Genomic DNA, 7,456 nt, shown 5'->3' with positions numbered 1-7,456 from the left:
AATAAAAAATGGGGGTTTCCATTTAAGATTTTAAAGTTGACCTTCACATGACCTTCAAATAATTTTCCAAGGTCAAATCATTGTCACCATCTTATGGCTCCCTTGAAGCCACACAACTTTTGTTTGAAACATTTTTCGATTTAACGCAGTGTTTCTGAGATATTTGAGTGGGTCCTTTAAAATGAGACACCTTGTATATCTGAAAATTGAAGTATGTCTGAAAAATCAGACAACGTGTCTGCAAAAAAGCTGCAAACACTTTGTTTATATCTGAAGTTTGTCAGTTTTTTTTTTTTTTTTTTTTTTTTTACCATCTTCCAACTCATAGCTCGTTCGATATTTTCGCGTTAATCTCGTGCAAGTACGAGAGCCGCGTTCGTCTTCTTGCGACGCGGATCGCACACAGTTCATAATTCCGTTCGCAGAAGCCTCCCAGGAGGGGAGATCAAAACTGTGTTAGGACTCCGTTTTACAACTACTCCTCCATATCTTATCGACTCACGTTCGCTCCGCTTACCGAGGATGCGTCTAATCGCCTTCGCATCGTTCGTTCGTTCATTTGTTCCCGAAGAAGCTGCATCGTCGTCATGGTCGATGGGAACTGAAAGGAACGACATCGTCGGGAACACGAAAGGGGGAGGGAGGGAGAATAGCAAATTGAATCCCGCGGAAGCGTGTTCGGACGAAGGCTCCCTTTGCGGAAAACGACACCGTGTCTCTCCGTCCTCTCTCTTCCCCTCTCTCTCTCTCTCTCTCTCTCTCTCTCTCTTTCCTGCTTGCGAGATCGATGAGGAATCGAGTTATCGGCCTTAGTAGATCGAGCGTACCTGCGCCGCGTTAACCCACGAAGCTTTATTGGCGATGCAACGCGTCGCGCGAACCCACGCGTGCCGGGACTCGCGATCGTCGCGAATTCCGGAAAATCGAGACTCCCTCACTCGCGCGTTACCCTCTATCCTTGACCGTCTTTCGGGCACAGGTATCCCCCGCGATCTTGATAAACCTCTCACGCCCCACCCCCTTTCCCCCATCCCTTAGGAATGAGAAACTTCATCCTCTCTTCGCGGCTTTCCGATTTCCGGTGAGCAAGAGACGATCGGCGGAAGTGATCCAGCCTGCTTTCCCGCAGGCCACGACGATCGCTTGATTCATCGAGGGTACCCCGTGATGAAACTCGATATCGCGATAGGCGCGAAAAATGAAGCGCGCGATGCAGGTATCTCGATAATCGACGAAAACTATTATTATTGTAGTTGCAACTTTTCACGAAAGAATTATATTGTATATTTATTATTTATATATATATTCAATATTAATATTAATTATATATATATATATATATATATATATATAAATTATCTATATATTTTAAAATCGCACGTGAAATATTAGGTGTACAACTTTGCTTCCGCCGTTTTCCTATAGATGGCTTTAGCGGTAAGTAGTGGTCGAAATAAATAGATCATAGATGTCATGCAATAAACTTGGGCATCTGTCAACATAACCCCATAGAAACATTAGTCGATTTGTGTCCGCATCATAAAGTTATTCTCGATTGAAAATGTCAGTTTACGAGACAAATTCTCGTCATTTGCGGGAGGTTTTTAATTTTCTGCTTCAATATGAAGAAATCTGCGGCTGAGGCTCATCGAATGCTCTCAAATACTTATGGTGAAGCCGCTATTAGTGAAAGAACGTGTCGTGAGTGGTTTCAACGCTTCAAGAACGGTGATTTTCACGTCGAAGATCGGCATAGCGGTGGAAGAGAGAAGGTTTTCGAAGATGCAGAATTGGAGGCATTACTTAATGAAGACTCGAGTCAAAGTCAAAAAGAATTGGCACGATCATTGGGAGTGACTCAACAAGCAATTTCAAAATGTATAACCAGTTTTTTACAATAAAGCCTCTAAATTCGGAAAAAAACGGCGGAAGCAAAGTTGTACACCTAATAATTTAAAAATTGAAAGCGTATCGCGTTAAAAGATATCTAGAGGGATATTAAAAAAAAATGCGGTCTTGAAATTTTTTTCATAATTTATCATCATCGATTTTACATACTGGATGTTCTCTGAAGAATATCGAATTGTATTTCTAAGCTCTATTTGCCGTAGATACGATTTGACGATGTTAGATAAAGCGTGGTGGTTAACAATGTGAAAACTCGATACTCGCAGAACGGGTGGCATGTAAAAGGTCGATTCGAAAAAATTGCAATTCTCCGCGGATTTTCTTTCGTCCTACCCCCTGTATCCACCGATTAAAAATCGTCGACCGTAGTCGGGTAACGCAGTTCGACAGTCGAATATCCCCTCCGCTCCCCCTCTCGTACCCACTCATCCAGATGACGTACGGTGGAAGGGTAACCGATTGTTGACGCCGAGTCTCAAAACGGTGCGACGCTTATACGAGCGACGGTGCCGAGAATCGGGGAGACAAAAGCTCGCGCTTTATTCCATATCGAGTGGCGGATTCGAGTTTCTATGGTCGGATTAACGCTGTGCGCCCTCTCCCTCCTCCCTTCTCTCTCTCTCTCTCTCTCTCTTTTTCCATCTCGCTCTCCACGGTATCGGTGTACAGGGTTTACGGGTTCGATTCCTCTCTCTCCCCCCCCCCTCCCCCATTCCCACTCCCACCCTCCTGAAACTTCTGGCAAGTTGCATTAGGACTAAACTATGCGCGCGAGCAGTATTGATCCTTGATAGTTTGCAAACGCCCGGCAAGAATAATTCGCGATACCCCGAGTAACGAGCTTAATCTGGCAAGTCACTCCCGGCGGCTATCGATCACCCCGCGTCTCTTGTTGTTTTGCTCGAGGTATTAGCGTCCGGCGTGCGTTAGACGGGCCGAGAAAGAAAATCTCGTACGCAAAACGAAACAGCAAAAATAGAGTATAATAGAACTTGCGTCAAAAAAAAAAAAGAAAGAAAGAAAGAAAAAATTACGTTGGAGACTCTTTCCTCCGCCATTTTTCTATATATAATGCATCGTTTTCATGAAAACAAAAAGTAATTATAATAAATTACAATGCATATGTGCTTGATATTCCCTCCACAGAAATTGAATACACTACAAACTGAATGAAATCTAGATCGGATTCAGATTGAATTCAATCTGGCGTAAATACCGCGCGAGAGAGAGAAAAAGGTGCGCGGTTCGTCTCATCGGTCTAAAAAAAAAAAGAAAAAAAAAAGAAAAAAAAAAGAAAAAAAAATACCGCGAACCTGCATATCGGAATGTTTGACGGAACGTCGGCCGTTGGGCGATCCCGGTTCCGATTTCGAGCGATGTGTCGAATCCGCACATGAGAATGCGGCCGCGCGCGCGCGTCTGGTTGAGAAGCGAAACACGCGGGGCCGGCTACGGTTTCCATGGAAACCCACACAGTCGATTTTCCCGGGAAACGCTTAATTCAATATTCCTTTGGAAGACGGGCCGTCGCATGCATATATATATATATATATATGCAAACATATAATGTATGCCGCTCAAACGACGCCGATGACGAACGAACGGATCGCGTCTCCTCTCTCGAACCGCGCGAACTCGACATCTCCTGACAAAAGAAGACGTTTCGGCTATTGTATTAACCACGCCACTTGGACCCGTGGGTCGTATGTCGCGCACACAATAGGTATCTTTTAACGCGCGTATCGATGATCGCCCAGCTGCCGCTTTTCGACGTTCTTCGTTCGCCTCCTCGTAACGAGATTCGTCTAGACGAGGATAATTCTATTGGGCCACCTCGCCTTCCTGCCCCCTTCCTCGTCCCCGCGCCGCGGCATCATCGCGCAACTTTGCCTTGTTTATCGGGCGGAGAGGTCAACGCGCGGGGATAAAAATAAAAATGATTTCTAGTCAAAGCGAATGTCACCCCCTCGATCGTATTTCTTCGTTCAATTATTCATCCACGCGAAATTCGATATAATCGATGGAATATAATCATGATTTGCGAAACTCGTTGAGCGATGTAGCAACGATATTATACGGATGAGATTATTCGCCGCCCCTCCGACAGATTTTCCGCGCGGGAAGGATTTATCTCGCGTTTAGGGCATCGAATTTTTTAGATCGATGGAAATAGTTCTCTTCGAGTCTGATTCCGTTTGGACGGCGCTTTTTTAACGCGAATGCGATCGCGGGGGAGGGGGCGGAGGGGTGAAAAAAGATGGAGGGGTAGGGGGCGCGATAAATCGGAACGGAGCTCTTCTCGATCTCCCCGGATTCGTTCTACGTAGGAATGCGTCGATAGTGTTTAAATCAGATGCAGCATCGGCGTAACGAGAGAGGTGGGATTGAGAGGAGGAGGAGGAGGGGTCGGGGGGGGGGAAGGAGCGGGGGGACGGAGGATAGGTATAGATAGGTTACGAACTTTGCGCGGCCAGGAAGGGTGGAATAAATCGAGCGGAAGAACAAAAAGACACTTTCCAATTACGTCGGAGGCAAACCCCCCCCCCTCCCCCTCCCCCTCCCCGTTCTTTCTACCCGCGATCCCGGTGTAGCTGACGGCCAGTTAGGTAACAAAGAGACAAATCGACGTCGATAACTTGGCACGCGCGTCATTTGAGCGCCAAATACTATATGTCGGAAAATATATCGTATTTCCCGCGTAAACGAGGCGTGCCATCCAGAGTGAAAAGGGAGGCGAGAGAGTGAGAGAGGAGGGTGGGGGGAGGGGGGACGAGAGAGAGAGAGAGAGGCCGTCGAACAATCCCGTACATCTGTGAGCGTGTAGCGCGGCCCCCTCTCCCCCCCCCCCCTCTCCCACCGACGGATATATACACGAGAAAATGATCTTTTTCCTCGCGCACGCGAAATATCGAATATATCATTTCAGATCGAAGGATGACGTCCCCCGATCTATGTTCTCCTCCCTTGCTTCATTCGAGAAATGTCCCGGATCACCGTCATTAGGGAATCTCGTCGCCGAGGAGAAATGATGTGACATCCCAGAGAGAAACGTGAAGTCGAATAGATATATATATATAGTCGACGTCTATTCGTCTAGGATAGGTGGATTTTCGCATCTAGATAGACGTCATGGTGGCCCCGTCTAGATATTTAATGAACATCTCATTTTCTAACGTCAAAAATAAGACCCAATTACAGTATTAATATATGATAATCAGGGTTGGGAAGTAACGCGTTACTTGTAACGCCGTTACCGTTACAGTTACTTTTTTTCGGTAACTGTAACGGTAATGGCGTTACAAATTTTATTTGTAACGGAAAAAGTAACTTCGTTACATTTTTCGGTAACGAGTAACGAATTTAACAGTTACTTTTATCGTTACTTTTTTCAAATTTTTTGATTTATTTAAGATATTATTCTTGCTATTGTGCGTGATAAAATTTTTATCTTAACCGTAAAGCCGTAAGCAAATCGACCAATTAGCATTCTTATTATGTTGTAAAAATGCTTGAATGTGATTGATCAACTTATGGCTCTTGCAGACCAGTGCGATGACGCGACGCGCGATATCCAATGAGAGCTTTATCTTTTCGGAAAAGCAGAGCTCTCATTTACTACCAGTTCTAAGTACCTTGCAACGAAAATTAGAAAATCTCAATAAATCTGACCTTATAGATTGCCATTCATTAGTTGAAGCTATTCAGCAAGGTTTAAATAAAAGGCAACTTATTAATTTGATTAATACATATGTTATTTAATTTTAAATAAGGATTTAATTGAAAAATATTATTTTATTTTAAACTATTGATTCAAAAGTATTAATTTCAATAAAACAAACAATGTCGCTTAATTTACTATATTTGATTTTAGATTTCTTACAATATTTGAAACAAAAGAATTAATAATAGCAGCATGTTTACATCCAAAATTTAAGTTAAACTGTTTAACCGGAGAAAAAAGAAAACGTGCTGAAAATTACTTCCGATCAATTGAAAATTCTTCAAAAACTGGAAAATCTGACGATGATTTTTTCATTTTTGAGCAAAAAACGGTGCAAAATGAATCTGAACAAGAAGAATTGCAACGGTTTTTAAAATCAAATAATTGTAATATAAAAATGTTAAACGACTATTCAAAACTTAAAAAACTTTTTATTAAATATAATACAGCTCTACCAAGCAGTGCATATGTAGAAAGAATGTTTAGCATCGGTGGCTCTGTATTAACACCACAAAGAGGGCATTTAAATGATGATACTATGGAGCAACAAATTTTATTAAAAATTAATAAAGAATTTCGATAAAATTTAATCATTTATTTTGTAATAAACCTTGAATGAAATCTTACAATTTTTTAAAAGTTTTTCTTATGCAAAATAATTTATTAGTTTGTATTGTAAAAAAGTAACGGAAATTGTAACGACTCGTTACTTTTTAGTAACTGTAACGGTAACGAGTTACTTTTTAAAATTAGTAACGAGTAACGGTAACGAGTTACTTTTTAGAAAAAATAACGGTAACGGTAACGAGTTACTTTTATAAAGTAACTTTCCCAACCCTGCAAATAACTCTGATCTAGGATTTGCTCTCGAATCGCTAGACGCTGATTTACATGACGTATCCAAAGGCATCACGAAACATGCTCGCTGTTATTTCACGAACGTTTCATGATTCGAGAGATACGATTATCGAACTCCGGATATAAAAGCAATCCGGGTTGAACAGCGAGTTTAATTAGATTTTTATTCGGCCGCTTTATCGCAGGGTAATAAAATAACTGCGCGCGAATATTTAGCGATGGTACTACGTATTTAGCATCGGGAAAGTCCGGCCGGATTTATTTACACGGAACGGCCGTATCGCGGGACTACTGGCAATTAGCGATCAATCGATGGGAATTTAAAAAAAAAATATGAAATTTTGATCTCCTACCGATAACTGTGATTAATGGCGAGTAACGCCGATCATCGGTCGTATAGAGAGAAAGAGAGAGAATGCAAATGGGCTTGTGCTAGCCAGCAGGATTGATTGCACGCGCTTTCCGTTGCATATTTTATTCGTATAAATGCCGTTTATATGCGTCACCGCGAGGGATTTTAAAAGCGTTAATAGGCAAAAAAAAAAAAGCAACTATTTTTTCAGCTTTATTTTACAACAATGGTGGTGGAATTGCCAGTCGCGCTTTTCGTCGCGATGCTCTCTTTCTCTCTCTCTCTCTCTCTCTCTCTCTCTCTCTCTCTCTCTCTCTCTCTCCCTCTTCCTCTCCCTTTCCCTCTCCATCTTTCTTAAGTGAACGAATAGCAGCTTGACTCGCGGAGATGAGATGCCTGGAATTTTTCCGGCAGTGGCGAAAGTTTGTTTGCTCCGTGAACTGAGAATTAAATTAAAAGACGCGTTGCGGCATCGCAGCCTCTTCCGGCCGTCTGGTCGCGTCGCGGCGATACATTACTCTCCCATACCGTTCCTTTAATACTCATCAGAGATTGAATTCATTTATCTCCCCTAAACTTTTTAGAAAATCTAGTACTCTGCGTTGATACCACTGCTT

The sequence above is a fragment of the Polyergus mexicanus genome, unplaced genomic scaffold (assembly GCF_030449975.1).
Source record: "Polyergus mexicanus isolate NDT 795.1 unplaced genomic scaffold, iyPolMexi1.0 SCAF_6, whole genome shotgun sequence".
Lineage (NCBI taxonomy): Eukaryota > Metazoa > Arthropoda > Insecta > Hymenoptera > Formicidae > Polyergus > Polyergus mexicanus.
This window is presented reverse-complemented; position numbering follows the sequence as displayed.